Genomic DNA, 7,883 nt, shown 5'->3' with positions numbered 1-7,883 from the left:
ACAATCTAACTTGGTGGTCTGTCCACTAGAATGTTCTCCAAGTGCTGTGTGTGTGTGTGTGTGTGTGTGTGTGTGTGTGTGTGTGTGTGTGTGTGTGTGTGTGTGTGTGTGTGTGTGTGTGTGTGTGTGTGCACTTTCAGTACTAAAACTAACAACAGCCCCCGCTAGTGGACCAACCTGAACTCCATAATTTTTATAATTTCTGCAGTTTCCTGGTAGACGGACATCATCCTCTGAACGTCGCCATGGAAACGGAAACCTTTCTTGAAAGCGACTCGTGACCACTTGGAATAACGAGAGGCGTCGTCGATCCGGCGTGGTTTTATCCACCGGGTCATTTGACATCAGCCTCACTCCCTCACTCTCCTTCCAGCGGCTGAACGCAGAGAGAAAACTGAATATCGTAAAACGAGACGTGTCTTGGTCTCGGTCTGGACTGACGGGTAACGAGGGTCACGTTCTCGAGGAAATGTTACGCCGAGCTGAGCAGGCCGGTGGAGTTCGGACGGAGGTCCGTCGGCGCCGCGAAGCCGAGTCTCGGGAGGTTTTTCCAGGAAACACGTGGACTCGCCTCCAGGCTGAGCGTCTCCAGGACGAGGGTCTGTGGACCCACATGGCAACGCTCCTCGTCCTCCTCCAAAGTGGAGCCGACAGTATCTGCAGCTCCATCAGGACGGCGGCGGAGCAGCAGGGGGTAATGGCGGCTATAAATAGATTCCTCTGGGCGCCGGTACCGAACCAAAGCCGGGATGGTTTCTCTCCTCCTCCTCCTCCTCCTCCTCCTCCTCCTCCCCCGCCGGGTTTTTCTGCTCTGCAGGAGTTTCTCCTCCAGGAGGAACTTGGAGGCTTTAATTAGCGGCGAGACGTTGAGGGACGGGCGGCTGGACGCTCCGTCCCCACGGCCGAACGGCAGGCTGCTCATTAGAGGAGGCGCCGGGCCGCGTCTGCCGCTCTGCATGGCCGCTGCCACCGAGCGGCTGCCAGAGAGGCGCTACGCTTCCAGAGAGCCGCTACGCTACCTCAGAGGGGCTACGCTACCGCAGAGGGGCTACGCTACCGCAGAGGGGCTACGCTACCTCAGAGGGGCTACGCTACCTCAGAGAGGCTACGCTACCTCAGAGGGGCTACGCTACCGCAGAGGGGCTACGCTACCTCAGAGGGGCTACGCTACCTCAGCGAGGCTACGCCACCTCAGAGGGGCTACGCTACCTCAGAGAGGCTACGCTACCAGAGAGCCGCCACGCTACCTCAGAGAGGCTACGCTACCTCAGAGGGGCTACGCTACCAGAGAGCCGCCACGCTACCTCAGCGAGGCTACGCTACCTCAGAGGGGCTACGCTACCTCAGCGAGGCTACGCCATCCTCAGAGGGGCTACGCTACCTCAGAGGGGCAACGCTACCTCAGAGAGGCTACGCTACCTCAGAGGGGCAACGCTACCTCAGAGGGGCTACGCTACCTCAGCGAGGCTATGCTACCTCAGAGGGGCAACGCTACCTCAGCGAGGCTACGCTACCTCAGAGGGGCAACGCTACCTCAGAGGGGCTACGCTACCTCAGCGAGGCTATGCTACCTCAGAGGGGCAACGCTACCTCAGAGAGGCTACGCTACCAGAGAGCCGCCACGCTACCTCAGAGAGGCTACGCTACCTCAGAGAGGCTACGCTACCTCAGAGGAGCTACGCTACCAAAGAGCTGCTACGCTACCACAGAGCCGCTACGATACCTCAGAGGTGCTACCAAAGAGCCGCTACCAGAGCGCTGCACCAACACCTGATCGCGGTGCGGGAGGGGGATGTTAGCTAGTAGTAGTGCCGCCATGTTTCCTGCTGCTGCTCTGATGAACCAAGTCGCCGCCTTCATGCTCACTGGAATCCACAAGGGAGTTGTTTGCAAAACTGACAAACAAACACATAAACAATTCCACGGAATGGAAACACGGGGAACCGGTTCTCAACAAGAACCAATAAGAACAAGAGTGATTTCAACAAGTTTTCCATTTGCACTTGAGATCTGCAGAGAAACTCAACAGGAACCTTCCTTATCGGACACGTTCACTAAAACCTGAGAGCCCAGTGACAAACGGGCTAAAGCTAACGTGCTAACTAGCCCTATAGGCTAACTCATTAGGACCAGCTACAGCTAGCCCACTTCGCTCACTAGCTTGCGTGACGTTGGCTGAGCTGAAGTGGTGAATCAGCTGCTGAGCAGCTGATTCACCACTTCAGCTCAGCTAACGTCACGCAAGCTAGCCCACTTCGCTCACTAGCTTGCGTGACGTTAGCTGAGCTGACGTGGTGAATCGGCTGCTGAGCAGCTCGGACTCTGCAGCCTGAGAACCTCCAGAGCGACGGCGGCCACATTAAATGATAAGATCTGCAATAAGCTGAGCTCAGTGGAGGAGCAGGAGGAGGAGGAGGAGGAGGAGCAGGAGGAGCAGGAGGAGCAGGAGGACAGAGCGGCTCGTAATCCTCATGTGGAAACATGATGGAGGTGGAGGGAGGAGGAGGAGGGAGGACGAGGAGGAGGAGGAGGTGGAGGAGGAGGGAGGAGGTGGAGAAGGAGAAGGAGGAGGAGGAGGTGGAGAAGGAGGGAGGATGAGGAGGAGGAGGAGGGAGGACGAGGAGGAGGAGGAGGAGGTGGAGAAGGAGAAGGAGGTGGAGGAGGAGTAGGAGGAGGTGGAGAAGGAGGAGGAGGTGGAGGAGGAAACTTCTGCTGTGGCAGGGAGGACAAGACCGACCGGGTCTCTGAAGACCTGCTGGGTCTCCGTCAGTCTGTGGGACGAGAAAGTCCAACCTGGAGACTCGTCCCACTGGAACCAGAGGAGTGTGTTCACTTACATGTACTGCAGAAGTACACACACACACACACACACACACACACACACACACACACACACACACACACACACACACACACACACTGGTGTCGTCTCTTTGTGTCTAGCAGTTACATAACGACTCTGACAGCCTGTCAGACATCATGAACTCATTGTGAGCAGCTGGAAGACTCCAGAGTCCTCATCCTCTCATGGCTCTCATGGTTCTCATGTTTCTCATGGTTCTCATCCTCTCATCCTCTCATGTTTCTCATCCTCTCATGATTCTCATGGTTCTCATGATTCTCATGGCTCTCATGGTTCTCATGACTTGTTTCTCATGGTTCTCATGGTTCTCATGGCTCGGTTCTCATGGTTCTCATGATTCTCATGGCTCTCATGGTTCTCATGACTTGTTTCTCATGGCTCGGTTCTCATGGCTCTCATGGCTCTCATGGTTCTCATAGCTCTCATGGCTTTGTTCTCATGGTTCTCATGGCTTGGTACTCATGGTTCTCATGGCTCGGTTCTCATGGCTCTCATGGTTCTCATAGCTCTCATGGCTCGGTTCTCATGGTTCTCATGGCTCGGTTCTCATGGTTCTCATGGCTCTCATGGTTCTCATAGCTCTCATGGCTCGGTTCTCATGGTTCTCATGGCTCGGTTCTCATGATTCTCATGGTTCTCATGGCTCTCAAATGTTCTCATGGTTCTCATGGCCGCGGTATTAGAAGTGTGGGTCACCCGGCCGTCACCATGACGAGGAGGAGTGACGGAGTGACGGAGCTTCCTCCACCCACACTTCCAGAGACACAATCAATCATGAAGTGAACTGATCGGGAGTGTGTGTGTGTGTGTGTGTGTGTGTGTGTGTGTGTGTGTGTGTGTGTGTGTGTGTGTGTGTCTTACCTCCGGCCCACTGAGGACAGAACCAGACGCTCTGACAGTCTCTCTCCTCCCAGGCTCCGCCGCCACTCCAAGATCCCTCCTGTCCTCCTGTCCTCCTGTCCTCCTGTCCTCCTCTCCTCCTCTCCTCCTCTCCACCCCCCCCACCCCCAAACCCCCCCCACCCGGTCCTGTCCTCCACCTGCTCCTCCATCACTGCCGGCTCCCGGCTGCTCAGAGAACCAGCAGACACATGGGAGGCTGTTTTGTAATCCGACAGGTCGTACCACCCTGGCACCAGAGAGAGGGGGGGAGGAAGAGGAGGGGGAGCATCAATGGGAAGCAGGGAGGCAGAGGGGGGAGGGGGGAGGGGAGGGGGAGGCTGAGCCGGGCAGACCACCTTCCCATCTACACCTTCATCACATCCCTCCGTCTGCAGAGACGATGGTCTCTCCCGTTTTCCCACCGACAACGAGGTCTCGCCTCACTACACCCTCCCTCTGAGGGGGAGGGGGGGGGGGAGGACGAAGGGGAGGGGGGAGGGAGGGGAGGGGGGAGGAAAGTTGGGAGAGGAAGGAGAAGAAGAATGATGGGGATGAAAAGGAGGGATGATGAAGGAGGGGTGAGTGAATGCAAGGTGTGAAGCTCAGGAACAAAGAGGTTGTGGAAGTGATGCTGAGGAGGAGAGATTGTTGCTGAGAGCAGAGGGTGATGAAGGAGTGATGAAGAGGAGGAGGGGGGACGGGGGGGACGGGGATGGGGGGGGGGGGGGGGGCTCTGCGTCTCCCTGAGAGCCGTCGGCTCACCTGCAATCGGACAAATGACCGTCATTTGATCCCGACTCACCTGGTCGGCTCCCACTGTGGGACATGAAGACATGAAGACATGAAGATGTGAAGACATGAAGACACGAAGGCCTGTCCTGCCGGCTGGGCGACGTCCAGGAGCTTCATGCTCGTCTGTTTTTAAACCAAAACGACCAATGAGACGTTGAGAAGTGACCAAATCAGAGGTGACCAAAGAAACGTGACTCATAGTGACTCATTGTGAGAACATGTCTCATTCCTGGTAACTGAGACTCAGTGGACGTCCTGTGAGACTCCAGTGGACGTCCTCTGAGACTCAGTGACGTCACGTCTCTGAGGACGTCTGATCTGATCTGAGACCAGCGGAGGATCGTCTGAACTTCTCCAGTTACACACGAGCAAAGAAAGAAACCAGAGCGAGACGCTGGACAGGAGGAGGAACCGAGCCTTTTTACTGACGGGGTTCACAGTCGGTAACAGTCAGTCACGGTCAGTCACGGTCCGGTAACGATCGGTAACGGTCAGTCACGGTCGGTAACGATCGGTAACGGTCAGTCACGGTCGGTAACGGTCAGTCACGATCGGTAACGATCGGTAACGGTCAGTCACGGTCGGTAACGATCGGTAACGGTCAGTCACGGTCGGTAACGATCGGTAACGGTCAGTCACGATCGGAAACAATCGGTAACGGTCAGTCACGGTCGGTAACGATCGGTAACGGTCAGTCACGGTCGGTAACGATCGGTAATGGTCAGTCACGGTCGGTAACGATCGGTAGCAGTCAGTCACGGTCGGTAACGATCGGTAACGGTCAGTCACAGCCAGTCACGATCGGTAACGATCGGTAACGGTCAGTCACAGCCAGTCACGATCGGTAACGATCGGTAACGATCGGTAACGGTCAGTCACGGTCGGTCAATTAGGTCGGTAACGGTCGGCAACAGTCAGTTACAGCCAGTCACGATCGGTAACGGTCGGTAACCATCAGTCACGGTCAGTAACGGTCAGTAACGGTCGGTAACGATCAGTCAGGGACACTCTGTCTTCAGGGACACTCTGTCTTCAGGGTGTCCGACTGTCAAACGTCTCACTTGTTCCAACTTTCAGACGTGAGATTATTTCCTGAACTCCACATGGAGGACAAGTTGTGTCCTCCTGCAGTGGACGAGTCATTAGAGGCTGTTAGCGCCGCGCCGCCGCCGCGACGCTTACATCAGTTAGCTGCTATATTATCACCATCATCATCATCATCATCATCATCATCATCCCCAACAATGCTAATGGCACTGAAAAGAGACGGGGACTCGCCGTCGCCGTGGCGCCCGATGGTGAGGAGTCCTTTATGCTCGTATTCAGCGAACGGCGCTGTTAATTGACAGAGTGCAGGTAAACAGTCCTGTTGTTTACAGGTAAACACACTGAGACACTTCCTGTTACTGAAGCAGACGAAGCGTCCGCCAGCCGCTTGATGTCGTCGTGACGACGGCTGATTAGTGACCTGACGTATGTTTGTTGACATAAAATACAAAGGGCCTTTATTATTTACTAATTATGTTACTATTACTCTTTTTTTTCAAACTCGTCACGTTTTCATTTGGTCAAGCTGAAGTTGGGCAGGTTCGTCTCCGTCGACATAAACAAAACAATCTCTAAAGACGTTTCCTTCACTCTGGAAACATCTGGACTCAACAGGACGTAGTACCTCTGGAAACATCTGGACTCAACAGGACGTAGTACCTCTGGAAACATCTGGACTCAACAGGACGTAGTACCTCTGGAAACATCTGGACTCAACAGGATGTAGTGCCTCTGGAAACATCTGGACTCAACAGGACGTAGTACCTCTGGAAACATCTGGACTCAACCTGACGTAGCACCTCTACAAACATCTGGACTCAACAGGATGTAGTACCTCTGGAAACATCTGGACTCAACATAACGTAGTACCTCTGGAAACATCTGGACTCAACATTACGTAGCACCTCTACAAACATCTGGACTCAACATGACGTAGTACCTCTGGAAACATCTGGACTCAACAGGATGTAGTACCTCTGGAAACATCTGGACTCAACAGGACGTAGCACATCTACAAACATCTGGACTCAACATGACGTAGTACCTCTGGAAACATCTGGACTCAACATGACATAGTACCTCTGGAAACATCTGGACTCAACAGGACGTAGTACCTCTGGAAACATCTGGACTCAACATGACGTAGTACCTCTGGAAACATCTGGACTCAACATGACATAGTACCTCTGGAAACATCTGGACTCAACAGGACGTAGTACCTCTGGAAACATCTGGACTCAACATGACGTAGTACCTCTGGAAACATCTGGACTCAACATGACGTAGTACCTCCGTCAGGCCTGCAGGCGGCGCTGTGGCAGAAATACACAAAAAACAGAAATGGACGAATCCATTTATTAATCAGCGCCACCTGCAGGTCGTCCGCCATGTTGTGGCGTCACGGAGAAGGAGGCGGGGTTATGAGTCAAGAGGCAGGGCCATGACATCATCATTTTCAGCTCCTCACCCCTCCTCACTCCTTCTCTCCTCCTCTCCTCTTCGCCTCCTCAGTCCTCCTCTCCTCCTCACTCCTCCTCTCCTCACTCCTCCTCTCCTCCTCACTCCTCCTCTCCTCCACTCCTCCACTCCTCCTCACTCCTCCTCACTCCTCCAGAACCCAGGTTCTGCTGGAGAACCGTCACATGAGTCATTTTCTGGAAAGTGTCTCACTGAAGAGAAGCTGCTAGAAGAGAGGACGTTGATCTGCAGAGTCACTGTGAGCAGCAAAGATTCAATTTCCTCCGGCTTTGTGATGTCACATCGTACCGTGATGTCACGTCGTACCGTGATGTCACATCGTACCGTGATGTCACATCGCACCGTGATGTCACATCGTACCGTGATGTCACATCTTACCGTGATGTCATATAGTACTGTGATGTCATATCTTCCCGTGATGTCATATAGTACCGTGATGTCACATCGTACCGTGATGTCATATCTTACCGTGATGTCATATAGTACCGTGATGTCACATCGTACCGTGATGTCACATTGGACCGTGATGTCATATCGTACCGTGATGTCACATCGTACCGTGATGTCACATCGTACCGTGATGTCACATTGGACCGTGATGTCACATCGTACCGTGATGTCACATCGTACCGTGATGTCACATCTTACCGTGATGTCATATAGTACCGTGATGTCATATCTTACCGTGATGTCATATAGTACCGTGATGTCATATCTTACCGTGATGTCACATCGTACCGTGATGTCACATTGGACCGTGATGTCATATCTTACCGTGATGTCACATCGTACCGTGATGTCACATTGGACCGTGATGTCAT

The sequence above is a fragment of the Blennius ocellaris genome (assembly GCF_963422515.1).
Source record: "Blennius ocellaris genome assembly, chromosome: 8".
Classification (NCBI taxonomy): domain Eukaryota; kingdom Metazoa; phylum Chordata; class Actinopteri; order Blenniiformes; family Blenniidae; genus Blennius; species Blennius ocellaris.
Note: the sequence above shows the minus strand (reverse complement) of the source record.